The following is a 15,355-nucleotide window of genomic DNA, read 5'->3' as shown; positions in this document are numbered from 1 at the left end:
TTGTCAGATGGTTCAGAATCAATTCACGAGAGCACAGAGCGGTTGGGAAATGGAGTGAACAAACTCAGAGAAGAAACCAGATCACGGATGAATGGCATGTTTGATTTCTTCAACCCTTCACGGTTGTGGAAGAAAATTTTGAAAAAAATTGTATGTATTTTATTGAGACTTGTAATTCTTCTCACGATCAAGTCGTGTTTGCTTTAATGCATATGGCAAAGCAGCCAAAGAGGTGTTTTTTGGTGAAAACAAAGGGAGGAGATGTTGGAGTCCAGGGCATCCCTCTGGGCGCCCTGGGAAGTCACAGACCTCGGTAGAGAGGCCTGGGACCCAAAAAAGAGGGTCTGGGGTCTGTGCAGGGGGATTTGCCTGGCACAGAGCCCAGGAAGACACAGGCTTTGATTTTGGTCCATGAGAAAAACATCCAACAGAGAGAAGAATTGCAAGTCACAAATGTGTGACAGAGAGTAGTGTAGTTATCACTGTGCAGAAGATTTTGTAGTTATGGATTTTTAGAATGTAGATGCAAAGGGACAAGATGGTGATTTTAGGGCAGTGCCCTGGGTTCTTCTTCTTCTCCCTTGGCATCCATCTTCTGCAGTGACGTGGGCACAAAATAGTTTCAGTGGATTGGATCAAAGTAGAAATGACCGTGTTAGTATAGGTGATAGGCATTGGCACAGAATTGTAAACAATGGGTACGTAGTTATCTGTATAAGAGGTAGCGACCTCCCATCACAGGGGGGAGTCGCCTTGTGTCCGAGCTGCTGAGAACACCATGGCCGGACACAGGGGAGTCGCCTTGTGTCCGAGCTGCTGTGAACACCATGGCCGGACACAGGAGGGGAGTCACCTCGTGTCCAGGCTGCTGTGAACACCATGGCCGGACACAGAGAATTGTAAGATAAGAACTAATCAACAACGCGAGAAACCAGAAAAGCAAGACCTTGAGACTCCTCATCATTCTCGCGCCGAACACCGAGCACCGAGCTCAGCACAGAACACAGAGACACAGAGTCAGACAGCAGACCCTAAATCCTTCAGAGGTCCAGAGGGAAAATCACTCCCTTCGTGCCCACACGAACCACCAGCCAGCCTTGGAATCTCGGGTGAGGAAACAACCGGATTGAAACCCCGAGAGATGGTGAGAACTCTTCACATGCAAGTTGTTTCAGCGTACCCAGTATAGCATTTTACACAGGCATGTAGAATGCACTTTATACACAAAAAATCTTAAGTGCATCTGTGGGACTGAAATAAACAGTGTTCTACTCTATGCTTTTAATACATACAGAAAAATGTACCTTAGGCAGTTAGAAGATAAATAAATGCTCAACAGAAGGCATGTGTGGTGCCAACGTTTATCAAACTGCGTAATATAAATGTAAAATATATTAACAATACATAGTGGCTAGCAAATTTGATAATTTATTTAATTTGGTATTTTTATGACTGGTTTTGCTACATTTTGACAAAAAAAATCCACACTTGAAAAAAAATTCTGCAGATCATGATTTAAGAGTACCTTTGTGACAAAATCTTTCAGCTGTACATTGCACACAGTATTTTAAAAAGAACTCTTGATAATTATGGGAATCCAATACTAGCATATAGACATGTCAGTATTAATCAGAGAAGAGCTTTAATACGTGTGTAATCTAGTTGACCAAGGCATTTTCAAGATGTATGTCAGCTTTGAGGATACTGCTCTTTATATTTTGTGTTTCCATTTGTATACAGAAAGTGACAAGCTGCCATTAGCATGAGTGACAATTTGAAAAATGTTAGTTTATTTCCTCCTTTTAACTGTAACAGAAATTGAGTTACCGCTTAGCAGCAAAGATGGGTGTAAAGCAGCAAAATGTGTGTTAAAGTGTTTAGTAACTATTATCTCTGATAAAAGTCTGAGGTCCATAAAGACAGTATGCAAAATGTTAGTACTTCCCCGTAATCTTTAGTGTGAGAACTCAGTGGTTTTTGCTACATTATATTCTGCTTATTCTGATTTTGTCAGAACGGCTCCACTGCTGACCAGCCCCAAACCCCCAACAACTACTGAGCATCAAAATCTGCCTTTGAGCAGTGAGAGAAATACAACTCCTCTGACCTCCCCCATGTGCTGTAATGCCTGACTTATGAATATCCCTCCAGCAACCACTTCCACCCATACACGTTCTGCATGAGCGTTTACTGCCTTCCATGAAGTTCAGAAATTGGGGCCTTAGAGTTGAATTTCTTGTTACAGCAGGAGCTGATTTGTATTTTATGGAATCCTATGTACTTTAAGCACTGTAAAACAAGGGTAGATGGTTTACCTTCATGTAACAAATAATCAGTTCTGAAGTTAATGTGCAAAACTCATGCAACTTGAAGGTAATGAAGGGTGTGCTTATCAAAAATCTTGTCAAAAAGCTGTTACAAACAGTTTTTTGAGACCTCCAATATTAAGATTACTTGACGCTACTGCTAAACCAAGCTATTTTAAACTGAAGAAATACATGGGGTGGGGAAAGAAAGAATCTTATAAATAGCTGGTTTATTTTTAGCTCAAAACACATCACTGCTGCAAATGCCACTGGAAGGCTGCAGCAGGCCCCAGTTCACCATAGTTTCACTGTTGACAAATTCTGATACACATAGTCTGATGTCCTCCCACCACGTTTAGAATTACAAAACTGCAGTTTAACTTCAGAATTTAATTCCGATGTTTCAGTAATGCATCAGTACTGAAAATTATGGGGAAGGAGAGAACTGACCTCAGACACTGCTGCAACAGTTAAGCTTAGATTATTACCTATCGAGTAATGGACTCAGACACTGTTCACATTAGAGCACCTCGGAAAACACTATTTTTGGGTAGTAAGCAAGTTGTAAGTACATCTTTAAAAACGTACTTCTAATATAAACACATTTTGTAAGTATTTCACATAAATTAAACAACTGCAGAATGCATTAACTGCACAGACAGAATGGAAGTTCAAGCAACACTTCAATAACTGCAAGACTACTTCAAAATTCAAGTTACATTTCCATACTCAGTATTACTTTGCAAATATTATTTATGATAGCACAGTTTTTTTAATAACATGAGAATACATGGCAGAAATCATGTGATATTTTTAAGTGAATCTGGCATTACCCCTCAGTACACATCTGGTAAACCACCTAAGTTTGGGGTAAATCAATGTATCAACAAGAAAGCAGAGAAAAGTCTGCCACTTCAGCCATCCTAGGAGAATCTATTTTCAACAAAAAGTTGACATTCGTGTTGAAGTACTTCAGACTGTGGTTATATTCTCAGCAGTCTTCAAGGTCTTGAGACAGGACAAAAACCTCCTCAAGAGACTACTGTAGGCAGTAGAGGTGTTGCCAAGATCATGTTCTTTTACATATATTCTACTGATCCCAATTCGAGAAGGTACTTCAGTATGCACGTACACTGAAAGCTTATAGATTCAGTGCCAGTACTGCAGCTAACAGGATGATGACCTAATACTGCTGACTGTAACAGCCTTTCCTTAAAAATACAGTGTAAGAAATGTTAGCATAAACTGCTGCAAAAGAAGAAACCCTTGAAGGCATGCAATTACTTCATACAAATATGTGTAAACACGGAGGAGACCTGTCCCTGCAGCAGTTTCTTTCAGTGCGTGGCTCCACAGGGGTTGACAGAGGTCTGGCAGCCCACGTTGTGCCCTGTCACCTGAACCTTGAACAGCGTCCCGTCCGCACACATGCACAGCTTGAAGCGCAGCCAGTTGCCGTTATTGAACTGTTCCCCGTGAGAAGAACTTGGCAGTCGTGACGGGCTGACCATCACAGTTCCGTTCAGGATGATGCTGTTTTCCTAGTAAGGAGACAGGAAAAAAAAAAAAGAAGTTGTAGAATTACAACTTCTAATGTAAATAAGGCATATTGTTTTTGAGAAGGACAAGCTGGTTTAATGGATAAATAACACGTCTAGGATGGCTGTAGAATCAACAGTAAAAAAAAGGTATGTATGCAAATGTTTAATTTTTTAATAACAATTACAGCAATGCCTGTGGATTTCTTGACTATATACAGCAATGTACTTTGCTATTTCAGTGGTGTATTGATATTGAGAAAGACAGCAGTAGGGTGACTTTCCACTTTACATTCTTATTAGCAAATGCAGTAAATATAAAATATGGACATGAAACAGGAAAGAGTGTTTGAATTCATGCATGAAATTCATTCACATTTGAAAGTGCATATACCTTTATTTTTATCCTTTTTTTCCATCGTTCTATATATACTACCATCTTAATCTCCAAAAATCTTAAAGAAATGCCAGTGAATCTTAGAGCAGCAGCACAGAATGCTCCAAACTATATGCTCTGCTCTTCTGGCAAACATTGCCATCCCTGGTTAAGCTTTCAGAGGAGATTAACTTCCTTTGGTATTCATGCCAGTACAGAGGCCAATATATTAGCTTTAACTGCGTTGTAGGTTTTTGGTGTCTTAATAGTGGTAAATCAATATTACCTGGAACTATTCAACCACTACTTAACTGCAAAGTAATAAACCATCTATTTAAATCCAAATGACTTCTGTGCATGAGTAATTTTATAAAATTTGAAATGACATAAAGCTACATCAGTTTACTATCAGCCTAGATTTGAAACTAAGCTGTTAGAAGAATTGCTTTAATTTGAAATACTTACTGCTTTAAGTTCCATGTTTCCACCCATTCGAAACTCAATTGTCTTGCCTGTGATGAAAACACCTTCATTTCCCCGGACAATGGCACGACCATCAACCTTTATGTTTAGATCGCTGGTTGCATTGCTGGTAATCTAAGAACATAACCAAAAAAGCTGTATTACACCTTAATGAAAATGTGCTACTTGCATTTGTCTGAGTAACTTTAATTACCTTAAGAGTAGTGCTGTGCAATGTAATAAAAACCTTGAATGTACTTTTTGCCCTTCTGCCATTAGCTTCTGCATATTTGTTATTTCCCACGTTCAGTTTCAAAACAAGATCAGTGAATTTTGGAAGGTATGTGAAATTAATTTTTCTTGTATTAAAAAAAACAAATTTATATGACAATTTTATGAGATACACAGCTAACACTTGTACCAAATACAGGCTTCCTGTTAAGACAGATGATGTAAATTTACCCCTCATTTTCACTTAACCTGTTCCTCCTGTGTATTCATAGTTGTGAGTGGTTTTTCTGCAACACGATTGCTCAGTGTTTCCAAAGGCACACTCAACCCTCTATAAAACCACTAACCCAACTCTACTTTTACACAAACAAACAATGGGCTATATTCTTATTACTTACAAAAGATAAGAGACATACCCTCTCTGTAGAGGCCTTTTGTACATTCAATATTTTAACTCCATTTGGCAGATGAAATTCATGGGTTTGTTCGTGGGTCAACAAATTCCATGCCAATATCGCTGGTAATAGAAGTTTTGTCTTTTTCCACGCTAAGCTTGGTTGTTCCTTGCTGAAATACAATCTTCAGAAACAAAGTCATGAACTTAATGATGTTTCAAATTAGCAATGTGAGTGTAATTCTCTAGTGTTGCTCACAAACTTTCAATTCATGTTATAACTTACAGGCTGATTATTCCCAGTGATCACCAAGTCTTCATTCCGTCTCCCTCCTACAGTGCTTTTATATAAGGGATGTATAACACCCATGTCAGACACTTGCTTAAACCGCAGTAAGCCACTCTCATGGAATTCCATACTGTCACAACCATTGGGACCAATTCTTACCACTGCCCAGATAACCAGGGTAATCTGAAAGAGAAACACATTTTCAATCATCATGTTGATTGTTCGGATCTTCCTACCACAATTATTGTATTAATTAGATGTTTTATTTGAACAATTATTAATATCAATGTTTAAGTGAGGTTTAAGTATGAGTTTACTGTAGTCTGTTCCTATTGAAAACATCATAACACATTTAATTATGAAAAGCATTTAGAATTATTTTTAGACTTATTAGAAACAGTAGCTAAAATTATTTCTATATATATAAAATGTTAAATTGCATCCACAGTTACATCTTTCTTTTGTTTAAGGGTAACCACTGACTAAACAGATTTCCTGAACAGTTCAGCTTGGTATATACTTAACGTTGAACTGCAAGAATGCATCCTCAGAGATGGATGTGCAATTACAAAAAATAATTTATTATTTCTCATTGACCAAGCAATAAAAATGTGGTTATTAGAACAATGAAGTTTTAAAGTGCAGTACCTAGTTAATTCTAAATGTTCACATACAGCTCTGTAATGTAAAATATAACCATATTTTATATGCCATATATCCTGAATTCATATGTACTAGTAACACTTCTCATGGGGTGACCATGAGAACCGAAATAACCATGCCTGAATTGACACCATTCTTCCATCTAATCTTGCTCAGACTACAAAAGAACTAAAAAGAAAGGAGAAAAGTGGGAATCTCCTTCAGTACATTATAAGTCCTTGGCCATCCTGGAAGTTTTATTTTTTTTAGTGAACTGTCAGAATGAAACACGACCTAATGTTACTTACGCTATAGCTATTATACTCACAATCAGATTGATGACGGCCAAAATAAAAAGAACAACAATCACACATATGGCCAAGTTGCCTTTCCTGCACGTAACCCTGTCTTATGGAGACGGTCTTCATCAATTGGAATGTATCCTGCTTTGAAGTTGCTGTTGTGCTCCTTATTAACGTTCCTGCGTTCCACAGCCTTCTCTCGCATAGACTTCTTCACCGGGCCGTTAGAGCTTTGCTGTAACACAGGGCATGGGTTAGCTTCAAAAGGCACGTAAATTAGCTACAATGACACACACATATGTATGCAAACAATGTAAACTGACTAGTGGAATATACTGGATATTATGTTGAGAATAATTTTTCCGTCTGCCACCCTGCTGTCAGAATACACACTTAGAACCACAGCAACCTCTGCTAACATAATGACTAAATTTAAAATCCAGATACTTTCAGACAATATATGACTTTAATATTTATCATGGCAGATGGGAATTATTAATTATATTGTTACAGTTAAAAACCTAAAACCAGCTACCAAGAAATTCATCAAGTTTTTACCTCTCAGAGATGATACAGGACATAATCCTGCACGTCATCTGCCAGTACACAGGATTTTAGTTCCCTCCGTGCTCATATGTGATAGACTCTCAGTGACTATTCAAGAAGAGCATGGTGGATACAGTTTTTAAATTAGTTTGACAGTACAGGGTTTGCATTCAACTCCTGTTGCTTGCATGCAGCATCGAGAAAGATACTGTGAGGCTTCACACCTGGCATGGGGAACTTGGCCGGAGTGGCTTTCGTGTAATAATCTGAAGTTATGACATTGTAAGGGATTTCCTCTCAATGTAACAAATTAATAGAGGAAACTCTTGTACATATTCGTAGTGAAAATAAATCTTTAATGTATTTTTGTAGCTGTCCAAAACGGAACGGTTTGTTATTTAGGGATTCACATGTTCAAAGAAGAAGCTTGATCTTTTGGACGGAATTAAGTTTGTTCACTTGAATCCTAAAACTACACTTAAGTGACTGCACTTGCACGTCTACGCTGAAGTAGCAACACCGTGTTTTCTTCTGCTGCTGAAGAGCTAAGAGATAGTACTGAGAAAGGTGCTTGACCTGACAAGTTTATGGAGATGTTCGGGCCCCGTGTGGCCCTGCAGAGCACACACGACCTGCGGGCCCCGGGGCACCCGCCGCCTCCCGCCCCGGCCAGAACCCTGCGCCTCAGTGCAGTGCCGGGCACGCACCATTGCCGTCTGTGGCACACCCACGCCTCGGGCAGCACGGCGCCGCTGCGGGCCGCCCCGCCCCGCCCCGCCCGGACAGCAGCCTCGGGCCGCCTCTCCCCTCCCCAGCCGAGCGGGTCCCGCCCGCTCACCGCGGGCCCGGTCCCCCCTGACCCCGGCGGGGACGGCGCCGCCGCCCTCCCGTGCCCGTGTCCCGCCGCGTACGGACCTGCTCGGGGCCGGCCGCCGCCATCTTGCCCCGCCGCCGCCGCGCGGGGCCCGCGGGCGCCCCCTGGTGCCGCTCCGCGCGGCGGGTCCCCGCACCCGCTGCCGTTACCCGGCAGCGTCACCTGGCGGCCGCGGGCCGTACCCGCTCCTCGCTGCCCCTCTCCGTTACCGTGGCACCGCCGCCGCCGCCGGCCGTACATCACCATCGCGGCCGTACGGGCCCGGGGCAGGGGCACCGGGCCGGCTGTACCATCGCTGGTAGACCCGCGCCGCCCGAGGAGCGCTCCCGGAGCGACATCGAGTCAACGCAACACCCCCAAGAGCGAGCTAACATCCTGCCATGGCCAGAGACTTAAAGAGTTTGGTGGGCGCGGGGAGCGCCCGGGAGCTGCAGGAGAAGCTGGAGAGCTGGCATCAGGACTACGAGGTGGGTGCCGGCGCTCCCGGGCTGGGGCGGCCGGCGCCGGGCGTTGCAGTGGCCGGTTTGGGCCCCGTCCCGCGCCCCTGCGGTTGGCGCCCCTCACTTACCTCTGAGTGCCAGCCCCGGCTTTTTGCCTCTTTGCCCATGGCGAGGCTCCCTGAAAACAAGGGCCGGAGGTTGAAAGTGAGGTTTGAGGCACACTGGCTCTAAACAGGAGAGAGCGTTGGAGTAAAAGAGCAGCAGGTGAAAAGGACCCGGGGCAGGCTTGTGCTCAGGAGAAACCGGCCGTGGGCCAGAAACAGGCAGGAGAACGGGGGGGAAAGAGGTGCTGAGGCGGAGAACGGGCTATCCAGCACCCCAGCCCTTCTGGGAGGGGAAAGAGGCTGCTGCAAGGCCACACGGCCCCGAGGGGTCAGAACGGGACTGACGGAAGAGTTTCGGCTGCAGAGGGAATGTAGTGGAATCCAGGAAGTGACAGGAAACTGAGGAGGTGAAACAGTGGAAGAAATAGAGAAGGTGTGAAATTAGGGAAAGATGAGGCAGAGGAACATGAAACTTGTCAGGTGTGACTTTGCTCAGTGGAAAATCGTGACAGAGTTTTCACTCCTGCATCCCCAGGTTTCTGTACCTTCAGGATGTAGATGGGGCTTGTGCTCAGGTCAGGAGCCTGTAACCACCTGCTGTGTGCTGTGCTTGGTGAGGAAAGAGATGCAGCGTTTCCAGGGAAAATCAGCTATTTTCTTTTACTTTATGGTTGGATAGGAGTTACAGTTACATAGCCAGTGTAACTCTCTGCAGGATTCATGACAAAGGACAATTTTAGGGAGTTTGAGAGTAGCTGGTAAAGCTACCACAGAGGAGGAACAGTGCCGTGCATTTCAAAATCTTGCAAATGGATGGTGAGGTAGACCTTAGGAGGGCTGAGCAGCAGTGGGGGCTGACCCCTCCATCATGAGTTGGTTGGGAATAGTCTTTCAGGTCTTGGAAAATGAAGATGAACAGTTTCAGGCTGCTGTTGCAGGAAAAGAGGAGCTGGCAGATGGAAACACTGTGTTATGTTGCTGTAATGAGCTGGAAAAATGCACTTTTGTAGCTGTGTTCTTGTGAAGGTGAGCAGGTTGACAGTGCTCCCCCAAGGCCCGAGGAAAGCATATTGCAGCGATCAAAACACAAGCTGATGGGCACATGGGTGGGATTTTCAGCTCTTTTGGAAGCTTGTAAAAACCATACGGAGTCATTAAAACCTGAAGACCTAGAGAGTGATCTATGTGGAAGGTGATACACAGGTTACAGATAAAGATTAAGGAAGGAAGTAAAAAAGTGTGTATTCTTCTGGCAGGTGTAGTTTAAATTGCAAAATTTTCAAAACTGCATTTGCTGAACGTGATGTAGTTTTGTTGTTTCCTAGGCATAGTTCTGGGTTTTGCTCCTTCAGTAGTATATGTTTCAGTTTGTAACTCTTAAAAATCAGGTGAAATTGCGTGGAGACTTCATGTGACTGCTGACAAAGCAAGATAAGAGCCTTTTCCTTGTATGTGTTATTTCAGCTAATATGGAAAACCAGATTTTGTTTTTTTTCTTTTAATCCGACAATCTGCTAGATTATTATTTTAATAACTGTTGAAAGATTTTAACCCAGATTCATAATTTCTATGATTCTTCTTTTAGAGATACTTGTGGTTGCAGCATCTTTATAATTGAAAAGGAGTATGTTTTCTCAAGTAGTGAATTATCTGAGTGATAGAAGTCCTGATGCATTGTTCATTTGCCTATTAAAAATGTGAACCTTAAAAAATGAGTATTCTAATGCATTCAGTAAGGAAAGGTTGGAAAGATGTAATTACAGGGGGGAAAACGTCGTGATTGTAGCTTTAAGTAAGAAAGCCCACACAGATGTAGTAATGCATGTTGGGGTTTGTAAAGTTTTATGTACATTTGTCTGTGTTTTATGTACATTTCAGTTTAGTGTACCCCAGTTTTATGTACCCAAAATGGCTTCCCTGGGCCCTGTTCCCCTGACTCCATCTTGTTGTTTACCACTTAAGTTATATAACCCTCTGCCTACCCTCCCTGGAGACAGTCCCTGATTGGCCCGTCCTTCCCGCCACAGGCCCTGTCCATCACCCTCACCCCCCATGCCAATCTCCCTGAGGCCTGGGCCTAGGGATTGGCTGGGTCCCTTCCCGCCTTTTCCCTGGTCACTCCTGGTTGGATCACCCCTCACCCTTGCCACTCCCTGGTTCCTGCTCATTGGTTGTTCTGTGCTTTCCCCACACCCACTCTGTGTTGTATTTAAGCCGGTGCATTTGTTTGCTCGGGGCTCTCCCTGGAGTGCCCGGGCAGGAATAAACTTCTCTGACCCCAAGCTCCCGGAGAGTCCTTCTCTCATTTATCACCGGCTTCGTGGCTGCAGCTCAGGTCGTTGGCCTAGGTGGAGGACCACAAATATCAGGTGTACTGCTACGTGCGCTCCGGGCTAGCCACACAGGGCAAGCGCACGGCGGCAGGGGTGGCGCCCAACGTGGGGCCCCTCAGTGTCAGCGCCTGATTCCTGCAGCGGCGCAGGAAGCGACAAGCGAACCATCGGGTTCGTTGCGGATTACAGTTCCAGGCTGTTTCGCAGTCTGCGCACCTTTCGTAGAGCAGCAGCTTAGGCTGAGCGCTCCGAAAGGGTGAAGAAGGCAGCTCCCTGCACCCGGGAGTCTTCTTCGAGGTCGGTCTACCCTCAAGCCTTTTTCCGAAGACCCTTGGACGGGTAAGTATCCCCAAAAGCCCTTCGCTCCCAGGGGGGAGGAGGTTTCGGGAGGAAGCTTACCCGTGGGAAGGAAAGGGGATACCGCCACCCGGGGGGAGGTGGTCCTTTCCGCAATAGGGGGAGGGAGTCTCGGGGTGACACCCGAGATTCCTAGGCTGCGCAGCCCCCGGGGGAGTGGGGAGGGAGCCTGCCGCGTTTTGGGTCCTTTCTCTCGCTTTTCTCGGGTTTTGGTTTCCAAGGGCTCTTCGCTTTTCAGTTAAGTTTTGTGATTTTCGTTGTTTGTGTTGTGGCCTTGGTGGCTTTGGTCTTTCGTTGATCCCGCCCCGGTTCAGAGGTTCGTGGCCTTGCCGGTTTTTAGTGCGGACGGTGTTGGTTTTTGAGTTGTCTTGTGTTTTGAGGCTTGTTGGTTGTGGTGTGGGCGCAATTGATATCGGATAGCCATGGGTGCACGGCTGAGCGCGCCACAGAGAGAAGTGCGTTGTAAAGTTAAGAGTTTGTTGGTTGCTACAAATTTCAGGTTTTCTAAGGGAGATTTAAATAAGTTTGTAAGATTTCTCTTCCTGCATTTCCCTAAGACAGTTGCCCGATCCGTGGACACTGCCGTGTTTTGGGCTGCAGTGTTCGTCAAATTTGCTAATCTGGCCAAGTCGGGCGACAAAAATGCACTTAAATTCCTTTATTGGGTTCGACAGCTACGAGCTGCATGTAATAGTTTAGAGGGAATGCAGAAAGGGAGCTCCCGGGGTTCGTTGACAAGTTTATGTTCTTCCCGTCCTAATCCCCCTGCCCGTCCTCCCTCTCCCCGGCCAGGAATCCTCAAGGGGTCCTCTAGCCCCGGCCCCTTGAGGGACGGCAAATCCCCCCGCCTGGGCTGTCCCGGCCAGACGGCTCAGGACTCTCGGAGCCGGTGTACCCCGCCGGTAACGACATCTTTCCTACCCCAGATGTCCCCTAAGCCTCGTGTTAGATTTTCCTTTGCAGAGCCGGATTCCCCTGGTGTCCAAAATGGCGCCCTGAACCCCTCTCCACAAAATGGCGGCGGGCGCCTTGCCCGCTCGTCGTCCCTCTCTTCGTTTTTCCCCTCCCACCCTCGTCCCCCTACCCTCAGGACGTCATCTAGGAACACCAACCCCTTTTTAGATACTCCTCCCCTTTCCCACAAAGAGTTTCCTCCCCTTTCTCCTCCCATTTCCCCACCTTCCTACTCCGCCCACTCTCCGCCCACAGAAAACACGCCCCTTCCCTCAGCACCGCCCACCGACTGGTCCCGCCCCTCTTCCGGTTCCCACGCCTACCCTTCCGGTTCCCACGGTTGGAGCCCGGAGGGGGAGGGCCTGGAAACCGGAAGCCCCGAACCAAGTGGTCTTCCCATGGTCGCCCCTGTCACCTATCGCGGCCGGGGTGGGGCAGCCACTTGGAGACCGTTTCCGCAGGCGGCTATCAAGGATCTCATGAAAACCCTGAAGGAGTACGGACGAGAGAGTCCGTACTTCCAGGGCATGTTGGAGTCAACACTTGCGGGGCATGTGGTCGTCCCTTGGGATCTTAAGCAGCTCTTCCGGTGCCTCAATAATAAAACAGAGTACAAGCTCTGGCAGGGCACTTGGAAAGACCTGCTAGGACGAGCACTCCCTAGCTTGTTAAGAGATCCGATAACTGCCACGGATAACGGTGGGGACCCCATCACCTTAGAACACCTGATGGGGGAGGGTGATTGGAAATCTGCTTCCGATCAGGCAGAAAACATACCAGAGGGGGTGCTGACGGTAATCAAGGAAAAAGCGGTGCAAGCCTTCTGTGAGATGCGGCCCACGGGACCTCTAACATCCTATAGTGAGATTTTCCAGGGTCCGGCGGAACCGTTTGTGGCTTTTGTCGAGCGGCTGACGGCGGCTATTGAGCAAAAGGTCAATAGGGTGGGTGCGAGGGAAGACCTCCTCGAGGAGATGGCATTCAAAAATGCTAACGAGGAGTGTCGCGAGGCCATCCTCAGGATCCCGAAGTTACCTGGGGAGCAGCCCACCCTAGATGAGATGCTCAAGGCCGTCAGTGCTAGAGTCGCCGCTGGAAAACCACGGACCCTACAGAAGAGGCCGTCTGGTCCCCGAGTCGCCACAGTCTCGCAGAAGGAAGAACAAAAAACGCCCAAGACGCCAAGAACATCTAAGAAACCACCGGACAATCGCCCGTGCTTTCTGTGCGGCCAGAAAGGGCATTGGTCTAGCCAATGCCCCCAAAGGGCACAGTTCCAAACATTTTTGAAAAAGGGGGGAGGTGGGAAGGGGGGACATCCCTCCTCAACAAACTAGATGAGGAGCGCGGCGCCCCCCGGCGTGCGGATACCAACAGGGAGGGCAACACTGCCGGGAAGGGTGACGTTCATGAAAATAATGATCTTTCTGTTTCTGCCCTCCACAGAAGGATGGTTGTGCCCTGCATGACCGAGACACCTACAATGACTGAAATACCGGACATGACACTTCAACTTGCTGAGACCGAAAGAGCTCCTCTCCAGGACGCCGAGCCGGAAACTAAGACCTTCGTCCGGGAACCCGAGGGAACCCTGACGACCGACTCAAGGTATGAGCCCTTTAGGCTCAAGTTGGCGCAGCCTCTTCACTTGCGGGATCGCGATTGGCACACAGTCGTGGTCTCGAAGGACAGGGGCTCCTGGGACGAAATAGGATGCAAATTTGCCGTGGTGGGAGACTGTAAACATACACCACCTGACATACACATAGCCCCCGGGGTCATCACCACCGACCCCAGGAGGTTCGAATTGTGGCTGCACACAGACCACCCACCCACATTCCTACCGAAAGGCCAAGTTATCGCGCAGCTCATCCCAGAACCCCTTCTCGCCATCTGCCAGGAAATAGGGGACGAAAATGAGACAACGGGGATGAGCTGCACCGAAGATGAAGAAATGAGCATCCTTTCGGTAAGGAAGATCACGCGCAGCAAACCAACAGACACATGCAGGATCAGTGTGGATGGGGACAGTAAAAACATCAAAGGGGTCTGGGACACGGGGGCGGATGTGACGGTCATACCGGAGAGTTTGTGGCCGTCACATTGGGAACTGCAATCCGTGGGAAAGCACGTCTCGGGTGTAGGCGGGCTTCAATTGGCGAAACAATCGAAGGACGTGGTCCAAATTGAGGGGCCAAACGGGCAATTGGCTTCACTGCGCCCGTTTGTTTTGAACTACGAGACACCCCTGTGGGGTAGAGACCTCATGCAGCAGTGGGGGGTCACAATTGGCTTTCCAGACCCCCCCAAGGTTAACACAGTGGCCATCGACGAGCGCCCTACCTTGAAGCTGAATTGGCTGTCTAACGAACCAGTCTGGGTAGAGCAATGGCCACTGTCTCAACAGAAATTAAAGGCGCTCAACGAGCTCGTGGGAGAGCAGCTGGCCAAAGGCCACATAGTGGAGTCCACCTCTCCGTGGAACTCCCCGGTCTTTGTCATTCAAAAATCAGACAAGACCAGATGGCGGCTCCTCCACGACCTCAGAAAAATTAATGAAGTGATTGAAGATATGGGGTCACTACAACCAGGGATGCCTTCCCCGACCATGCTCCCCCAAAATTGGAAATTGGCCGTCATAGATATAAAAGATTGTTTCTTTCAAATTCCGCTGCATCCGGATGATGCCCCACGATTTGCCTTCTCGGTTCCTACCACTAACCGAGAAGCCCCGAGGAAGAGGTATCACTGGCGGGTTTTACCGCAAGGAATGAAGAACTCTCCAGTTATTTGCCAGTGGTACGTCTCTTCCTTGCTCGCTCCTGTGCGTGCAGCCACGCACCAAGCCGTCATTCATCATTACATGGATGACGTCTTGGTGTGCGCTCCCACCGACGACCTGCTGGCCCACGTGCTTGACCTTACAGTGGCTTCACTGGCTGCTGCAGGGTTCGAGTTACAGGAAAATAAGATTCAGAAGATGCCCCCCTGGAGGTACCTGGGACTCGTCATCAGTCAGCGGACCATTGTGCCGCAGCAATTGGAAATAAGAACCAAAATTGAGACATTGGCGGATGTCCAACAGCTGTGTGGGACGTTAAATTGGGTGAGGCCTTGGCTGGGTCTCTCTACGGAGGACCTGGCCCCCCTTTTCAGTTTACTGAAAGGGGGAGAAGAGGGGCTCAGTTCCCCTAGGTCCCTTACCCC

The 15,355-nt window shown here is 46.9% G+C and overlaps 1 pseudogene across 1 annotated transcript; it reads right to left on the bottom strand.

Moving 5' to 3' along the window:
• Nucleotides 1-3,628: 3,628 nt before the first annotated feature.
• LOC310923547 (beta-sarcoglycan-like) lies at nt 3,629-8,034 on the bottom strand (annotated as a pseudogene). Its single transcript has 6 exons — nt 8,002-8,034; nt 6,567-6,775; nt 5,594-5,779; nt 5,330-5,492; nt 4,686-4,817; nt 3,629-3,847 (listed from the first exon to the last, which is right to left on the bottom strand). The product of its transcript is annotated as a beta-sarcoglycan-like (transcript).
• Between the last annotated feature and the right edge of the window lie 7,321 nt (nt 8,035-15,355).

The sequence above is a fragment of the Zosterops lateralis genome, assembly GCF_965231275.1.
Source record: "Zosterops lateralis genome assembly, contig: HAP1_HAP1_SCAFFOLD_103, whole genome shotgun sequence".
NCBI classification, from domain to species: Eukaryota; Metazoa; Chordata; class Aves; order Passeriformes; family Zosteropidae; genus Zosterops; species Zosterops lateralis.
Note: the sequence above shows the minus strand (reverse complement) of the source record. Positions and strands in the feature narration are given on the sequence as shown.